Here is a 9,165-nt window from a genome sequence, read left to right as displayed (position 1 = left end):
GACCTTGACCATAGACCTTTGACTATCAAATTCTGTCAGTTCATCCCTGAGTCCAAGTAGACGTTTGTATCCAATTTGAAGGAATTCCCTCAAGGTGTTTTTGAGATATCACATTCACAAGAATGAGATGGACCATGTCAGAGTCACCACGACTTTTGACCATCATAATCTAATCAGTTCATCTTTAAGTGCAAGTGAGCGTTTGTGTTAAATTTGAGTAAATTTCCTCAAGGCCTTCTTGAAATATCCCATTGACAAGAATGGGAAAGATGGAAAACCCGAAAACATAATGCCTTCAGTCAAGGCTATTGCCAACGCAGAAGCATAAAAACAGTCAAAATAAAAGTTTAGGGATAAGATACCGTGGCGGCTATAATGAACTCAGTGAATCGGAAAAAATAATATCTGGTTTGCTTCTGTGATTATGGATAATAATGATAGACATCAACTTACAACTAACAAACAAATGAAAAAATATTTTGTTTACATTTGTTGAAGCCATCACAGTGAACCAGAGCAAGATTACCGAAACATTTCCCAGCAAGTAGAACTCCCACATCATAGTCAAGACAGGGCTTCCTTGTATCTATGAGGTGTCTTGTTCTGTTTTGCCTCTATACTTTTTACTTGCCTACATGTCTCCCTTTGTTTTCTCTTCTGTCACTTTCACTGTCTCTGCCTACATGAAGGTGACTGGAAACATGTTGTCATCATTCATTCTGCTGCACTGCTGATATCATTGCTGTCCATTCTGCAACAACACACAGAGGTTAATACCTTGTCTATGGCCCCTTTCTACATGAAAACATACAGAATTAAGTCTGCAAGAGGATTCATCTTAAGAAACAGAGAAAACTTGTAGTAGAGAGTGTCTGAATATTAGAGCTCATCTGTCAGGAACCAAATGACAGTAGGCAGGAACAGCAGGACGTAAATAAGCACCACCAGGACCAAAATTCCTACAATTCGTTGTTTTTCACCAGATGGCACTGAGACAGAAGCTGACAGAGCTTTAAGGGTCCCACCCAGAAAGAATATGAGTAGTGGGAGGGGAAGGAGGCAAAAGACACTGAAGATGATTGATTTGACCTTAATCTCATCCCAGAAAAGGATCGGGAGGACATAGACAAGAGGCAGGGTCCAGACCATAACACAGACCAGCACAGAGATCTTGATGGTTCGTCTGAAGCGGTACCAGAGTTGGAAGACAATGACCAAATACCTGTAATACAAGACAAACACAGCTTCAGAATTTTATACTAATACAATTATCAGACATAGAAGTAGCTTCATACATACTGGATCGACAAATAGCTACCTTTCCAGGGCGATGCACACCATGAAGCAAACACTGGCCAACAGACAAAAGAGGTAAATAAGTGAGAAGATACGGATTATCTCCCATTCCTTGGGCTGTGCTACCTCAACGATCATGTAGCAGAACTGAAGTAAGTCAGAAATGAGCAGGTTGATGACGTAGATTGGAGCAACATGATCATTTCGTACCTGCAGGAAAACAAAAGTTGTAAACATGTTCTGAATTCCATCTCCTTCCAAATATCAGTATACCAATCAGCAGATTATGGCTGTTCCCTCTTCCAGTGAACCAATAAAATTTTGCCACAATCTCTATCAGCCAATCATGTCACTGCTGTCAAACTTCAAATCTGTTCTCCTCTCAGCTACTGTCAGCTGTCATTTTAGGCGAAGTCATCGCGCCCGCCTCCACCTCATCCACCTCTAGTTATCAAATCTAGAGCCCAGGATGAGTTCATCAAAAGCACTCCTGAGCCAGATCCTCAGCACACTCTTCATCTCATCACCACCACCTCTACCAGCATCTAGACTCCACGGATGGGTTTTTTATTCTACTACAGCTTCACCATCCTGCCAGAAAATATAACATCATGCAAAAGACTATTCACATTTCTCGTACTTAAGTGCACATGTAAATGAATATGCCTTTCACTCAGAATATGTTTTTCCTGATTGATCTCCTGTTTTGCAGACATAGATATGATGCATTCTGGCCCAAACACATGTGCTGTATTTATCAAACAGAGGGTCCAGACTGGAGTCATACATTGAGTGTCATGTTTATGATTGCAAGGTGAGCCTCTCTTCTTATTCTTATTACATAGGCGTGACACATGATAACAGAAGTTCCTTATGTATTCCATTGATATAAAATGGGAATGTCAGTAGTTTTGCAGGCATTTAGTCATGAACCAAAGCACTGATTTCATCAAAAATTTTGACCTGATGATGGCACCAAATGAAAATCAGATTGTAACCGTTATGAAAATTTAACCTCTGGGCACCATGAATGTCTGTATTATTATGGCAATTGTGGAGTATATTATTGCTGTAAAGTTACTACACTTCTGGCCCCCAAAACAGACCTGCTGCCTGCTGCTACCTGCAGGCTGAGCAATGTTCTCTAGAGATCCCTCTTCCCAGCAACGCTTTTGAGCTCCTCAAAGGCCTAGGGCATTTTCAGGCCAGATGGGATAAATGATCCCTCTAGCACTGGTGCCACCATGGGGCCTCCTACTGGTTCGAAATGCTCAGAAAACCTCTAACAGGAGGTACCCTGGAGACATCCTAATCAGATGCCCAAACCACCTCAACTGGCCCCATTTGACGCATAGGAGTAGCGGGTCTATTCCAAGCTCTCATGGGTGTCTGAGCTCTTCACCCTATCTCTAAGGCTGAGCCCAACCACCTTACGGAGGAAACTCATTTGGGCCACTTGTAACTGCCATTTTATTCTTTCGATCATTACCCAAAGCTCATGACCATAGGTGAGGGTCAGAACATAGATGGGCCAGTAAATCAAGAGCTTTGCCTTCCGGCTTAGCTCCTTCTCCACCATAATGGTCTGGCTCAGTCCCTTCATCACAGCTGATAATGCAGCAAACCACCTGTCCATCTCACGCTCCAATTTACCCTCACTCATGAACAAGACCTTGAGATACTTGGAACTCATTGCTTGGGGCAGTAATTCTCTCCCAAACCAGAAGAAGCAGTTGACCATTTTCTGGCAGAGAACCATGGCCTCAGACTTGCGGGTGCTGACTCTCATCACAACTGTTTCACACTCAGCTGCAACCACCCCAGTGCATGCTGGAGGTGCGATGAAGCCAACAGAACCATATTATCTGCAAAGAGCAAAGATGCAATGCTAAGTTCCCCAAACTGGAACCCTCCCTCCCATCGGTTGCACCTCGAGATCCTGTTCACGAATATCACACACAGAATCGTTGACAAGAGATAACCCTGGCAGAGGCCAGCACCCACTGAAAAATTGCATGACTTTGTGCCGACTACGTGGACACAGGCTCTCACTTCACTCATAAAGAGACAAACTCTCATGACCCCCACAGTAGCCCTGCAAGGGTGAATCCACATTGCTCTGCCTTAATCTGAGTTTCTACAGTCATTTGGAGCCTCCTTTCCAGCACCCTGGAATAAACTTTCCCAGGGAGGCTGAGCAGTGTGATACCTCAATAATTGGATCACACCCTCCAGTTCCCTATTTTAAAATGGGAACCAACACCCCAGTCTGTCACTCCACAGGCACTGTACCTGACCACCATGCAAGACTCAAAAGGCGTCAACTAAGACCACCCAATAATATCCAGAGCCTTCAGCATCTCAGGGTAGATCTCATCCACGCCTGGCGCCTTGCCGTCAAGGAGCTTTTTGAATACTTCAGTGACCTCTGCCAGGGATATGGATGAGGATTCCCCAAATCCTTCAGACTCTACCTTCTCCACGGAGGACATGCTGAGGGAGTTCAGTGCTCTTTCCACCACTCAACAATATCCTTAAGCCCGGGTCAGCAGTTCTCCTCCGTTCCTGAACACAACCTGAGCAAAGCCCTGCTTTCCTTTCCTGAGTTTGCCTGAATTTAGGTGAGGCCAACCAAAAGTCCTACTCCATAGCCTCTCTGAACTCTGAAGGATTTTACTTTGGCAACTACCATACCTGCAGCCTTTCTTGCCAGCCAATACCCATCTGCTGGTTCAGCAGCATCCCTCATTCCTCAGGGATAACTTCAACACACTGGCGCTCAGGTGGGGGCTCATGAGTATCCCAATACCAGCCCCACCCTGCCCCATCCCCACCCCTGTCTGCCGCCTGGCAAACAATGCCACATTGGATCCCGATGCCCCACGTGACATGTACAGTAAATTAAAAAAAAACGTAGTGATACCTGAGAATAAAGAGCATAAATCGCCATGAGGGTCAAAGGAAGGCCAATACAAATGGTTACGCATGTCACGACTTTTAAGATGAATCTATCCTCTCCGCTGTAATAATACATGCCAAAAGGGGATAAGACAAAATACTTGGCAGGATCATAATCGTTGAAGGTGGTGTCTTGTGAAGTGTCGTTAATGAGGAGGTCTTCCATTCTTCTGAGTGAAACCTGTAGTCAAAGAGATCAGGTTATAGGAAGGCAGCATGTTGTTTAATATCTACGTCATGCACACATACAGTATAGCTACATATATTATACCATACAATTAAATCATATCAAATGTTACATTATCTGCTAATAATGTTTAATCATTAAATAAAGTTTCAGATAGTAAGACATGTCCTAGTGATGTTCTCTGGAACTGTACCAGTCTTCCAAATGATATTCCCTCATTTGCTGTTTAAATGATAGTCATCTAACACTTCATCCACAATCTATCAGGTGTCCAGTGGGGTTTATATGGTGACTGTAGAGGCCCTTGTGCCCTGCAGTTAGGGGCATTGTCTGTTTCAAAGCAGAAACACAAATATATATTCTCTGTCAGTACAAAATGTTCAAAAAGATGATTAGCTGGACCTCCCTGGATTAAACAACTAAACAAGCACTTGTAAATTCCTGAATCAAGATGGTGAATGACAAGGCACATATCAACAAATATTTCTCACAAGCTTATTATGGAAAGCTCGATGGAACTCTTACTGTCTCCTTTGACAAAATGGAATCTGACCAGCAGTCCATTCACAGATTTCTTCTAGTGCTGCCAAAAGATCACCTCAGCCCTACCTTATCACATCTGTCACTTCCACTTACCCTGGAAAACCTCCAGTCACAAGTTAGCTTATTTAACCGTTTGACCATGTTACTGTAAATGTGTGACTGAGATTTAGCACTGTGGCAGACCACCGGGTGTTTTTCTGTTCGCGGTTATATCAGAAAACAGCTAGTGCATTTAAAGATGGTATGTCAGTTAATATACATAAAATGCTTGCAGGATGTGTGTGAAGTCTATAAACAATAAAAACAATCATCCCCTTTTCACAGCTTGGATTAAATAGACGCTACAGTATGTCGAAGCTGATTTGTGTCTGTCACGGATCCTTAGACAACAAAACCTACTTGCTTTGAAGGTCTTTGTGAGGATGTAGATGTCAGAACCAAGACTCTTTCTTCTTCACTTTTGTCACAATGTCTGTTACGGTCTTTCCAAGTCAGGTCCTACAGAGGCTGGCCAAGACTCCCTCCTAGCATAAGGTGAACAACAAGTGCCCAGATATGCCTCATTGAAGAGGCTTTCAAGTCCGGCAAATCGTGCACTAAGAATTGCGGGTACCTCATGCCTGCTGAGGATACACACATGCATCCTTGAAAATTCTCTGAAGGAAGGACTTGGTCCTCCGTAGAATTTGAAGGATCCTTAACGTTGGAACAGTCATTGGCAGAATTTGATGCTGCAAGGTGCTCCTCAAAGTCAAGGAAGCTTCCAAGTCGAGACCCGTAGAGGCTGTATATGGCTTACATGACATATGAGTAGTTACTGTCTTCTGCTGCTGCAGTCAATGCAAGGATATATGCTGTAAAACAAATGCTCAACTTGTTACATGTAACATTCCCCTTAAGCCTCTTCAGCTCTTGTAATGTTACCGACTTGCTTAGTTGAAAATAGGTTGACATTGTATTTAAATCTGCATCATGCCAGCCTTACATTAAATGACTCTGAAAGTGATATCAGTGTCGTAGACAAATGTTTTTTAATGTTGCAGTAAAATCAGACAGTTTCAGTTACTTGAGTTGCATGCTCCCATGATCTCGATCATTCTCAATCAGTGTAAGTGGTCATATAACTCAGTCTGAGCTGTCTTAAGCCAGTCTTTTCTCATCTTGACGTTCTCACAAAATCAAACATGTTAAATACGATCGTAAGTTATTTGTCTTGGCTCATGCACATGGTGAAGTTCAATGACGTGAACATTGTCAGTAACCAATGAGTGCACTCTCTCTAGCACCAATCAAGAAGCAGCAAACCAGGCAGACAATAAACATGGAGGCACAAAAATGTCTCAGTTCTCTTGGACTGTGAAAAGCAAGAGAAACTGGTGGAATTGCGGAGTGAACAAGAGTTCCTGTTTAACTAAGCCTGTATCTGATCCCCCAACCAGCGCTTATGTTAATGAGAAATCTTAATTTTGAAACGGTTCACCTTTCATTCTCCCCTTCCCCTCTCATTAAAATAGTGCAGAACTGACAAGAATACTGCTGAGATATGACGCCCTTTGTCTTGTGTGTCTGGAGTTATGTGTTTTTGCAGATATGTTTGGAGCTGTTAATGTCATATTGCTTAAAAAGTTTGGTGTAATATATTTCACTAGGAGCAGGATGGGAAATAATCTCAAAGGACATCTAGTTTTAGTCTTGCAAATAGTGACTCTGCAGGATCCCCAATCTCTGCAAAATCTTATAGTGTCACAAAAAACTTTCATTGTCTTTAGATGTGAGAAGGTGCCAGACTCTATTTTTTTCAAAGTCTTCAAGTGTATGGTAGGCTATAGTTGTATTTTTGGGCAGCACAGGTTGCTTATGTAGCAAAGTTTTTAGCAAACAGTTGCTTATCTACACATCCAATGGACATACAGCTACATTACCATTTATGACTCATGTTTGTTAACCTGATGAATGTAAGCCTAATATTCAGTACACTATTACTTCTTTTTTGATCCCCACTAACTCCTAAGAAAAATATCTGACTCTTAAAGCTGCTGAACGCTCCACTACGTTCACCAGCTAGTCACTGTTTGCTGATTGCTGCTGAGCAGGTAGATTAGTGGGGTTTCTAGACCTTTTTTTTTCTTTTGTTTACTGAAAACAACTGCTTGTTGCAACTGAAAACAACACTGATGATACAAGCATGTTAATAAATACATATGTATATATATATATACATATATATATATATATATATATATATATATATATATATATATATATGTATATATATATATACATATATATATTAGAGCAGCTTTAAATATATCAAATAAAGAAAGAAAGCTGATTTTAAGTGTTTTATTAAGTGTGTAACATAGGAGTTCAGAAACGACACCGTCCCTGCAGGTGGAAACACAACAAACATCACAGAGTGTTTACATAATTGTATGTTCTGTATCGCACATGATTACATCATTTCCTGGTTCCAAAAACCTGGATATGCTAGGATCCAAGGATTACTCTGATAGAACCTGGATACTGTTAAAATCACGTTTACAGGAATGTAGATAATTAGGTTTATCATGTTCCATGTAAACATCATATCTCCAGTAAGATCAAAACCAGCATATGGCTCCAAACCAGGACACCAGTGTGCATGGTAATGCACAGATGGAATTTAGATCTGTAACACGGGTCCTCAGGTTGGATTAACCTGTCAATAGATCAAGCAGGGATGATGTGTGCTGAGTCCCAGGTGGGCTCAATCACAGATTCATATTCATACACTTGTGTTAACAGAAACATGGAGAGGAAATGGCTTCACAGAGGGCACAGGAGGCTTAGTGGTGAGACTCTGTTCAGCTGGAGGATAGGTTTTTTAACCCCTATGAGCAAGTATCTGCTGTGCTGAATATCCATGAGCATGATCCTGAATCCTAATCAGCGTGATCTGTGTAACAAATTCTGCATTTACCTCAGGTGGCCATTTACAAAGACAAATCTGTAATTTATCATACCTTCAATTTAATATAGGTGTTTAGACTAAACCATAACACCGACCTCTGTGGGAAATGTCTTCCCAGATATATTTTTGAATAGAGATGAGACGTGCCTTTGTAGTTAGCAAATACCTGCCTATTTTTAGTTATTTGAACTGTGCTTGGCCAGATTGTGAAATAGTCCAGCTCGAAAAATATGAGCAGACCGCCCTCTGCTGTTGTAATTTATGTACTGCACAAGTTGGGACGTTATGGGTGGGGTGTGTCAAGTATATTATCTTGGGTTATGAATAGTGCACAGAAAGGCTTGAATGGTTTTATGCATGTTTGTGTATTTCTTTAAATCTTCAAACAGCTATTAATGTTAATTGATCTACATGGAAGCCAGGCTAATGGTATAGTACATTTTACCTTCTTTTGTGATGTAGAGTCAAACTTACATTTGTATGTAACAGGTAAAAGCAAACACTTTTTTTTAAACTTTATTCTTAACAATTCAGTAGTACAGTATCTCGTAAGAAAATAGAAACTTGCATTCTTCCAAATAATGTTAACAGATTAAAAACAAATTCAAAATAGCAAAGCTATATTTACAATAAAAATAAATACATATTTAAATAAAATGAAGAATAAAACAATAAATACATGTGCATACGGACAATGAATATATTCAAGGCGATATGTTTTGAGTCCCCTTTGGCAATGCACACAGTAAACCCATATGGTAGCAGAGTCGAGCCAATAAATAAATAATACAAGAAAATCCTTCCAACTTGGTCAAAACACCATAAATTGTGACATAGTTTGAAATATTTGTATAAATATATTTGTATGGATAAAAAAAATACTTCTTTAGTTAATTTATAAACAACATTAATGAGAATTTCTATTTTTTTTAAAATATATTATTATATGTGAAATTTTACCATTATTATGAAGATACTGATCAAACACTTTAAAAAAAAGTGTGTGACTAAATACAGTGGTTATGTTTCCTGTGTAAGGTTACGTGTGAAGGTCGTCAGTGGCACACCATTATTACAGAGAGTGACAACAAACCACTAGCCAATTTCTTATCTCTGTCCAAGAAGTTGACTTTGCGCTAGGCAGCCTGGGAAATTGATTTCTTGCGCGTCTTGGAGCGTTTCACAGTCGGACAAATGCAAACTTCATTTCCCGTGGCTCTCTGCGCGGTCG

General features: G+C 40.7%; 1 pseudogene; it reads right to left on the bottom strand.

Annotated features, from left to right (window-relative positions):
• Positions 1 to 606: 606 nt before the first annotated feature.
• LOC117265311 (G-protein coupled receptor 4-like) lies at positions 607 to 4,420 on the bottom strand (annotated as a pseudogene).
• Between the last annotated feature and the right edge of the window lie 4,745 nt (positions 4,421 to 9,165).

The sequence above is a fragment of the Epinephelus lanceolatus genome, chromosome 10 (genome assembly GCF_041903045.1).
Source record: "Epinephelus lanceolatus isolate andai-2023 chromosome 10, ASM4190304v1, whole genome shotgun sequence".
Classification (NCBI taxonomy): domain Eukaryota; kingdom Metazoa; phylum Chordata; class Actinopteri; order Perciformes; family Serranidae; genus Epinephelus; species Epinephelus lanceolatus.
Note: the sequence above shows the minus strand (reverse complement) of the source record. Positions and strands in the feature narration are given on the sequence as shown.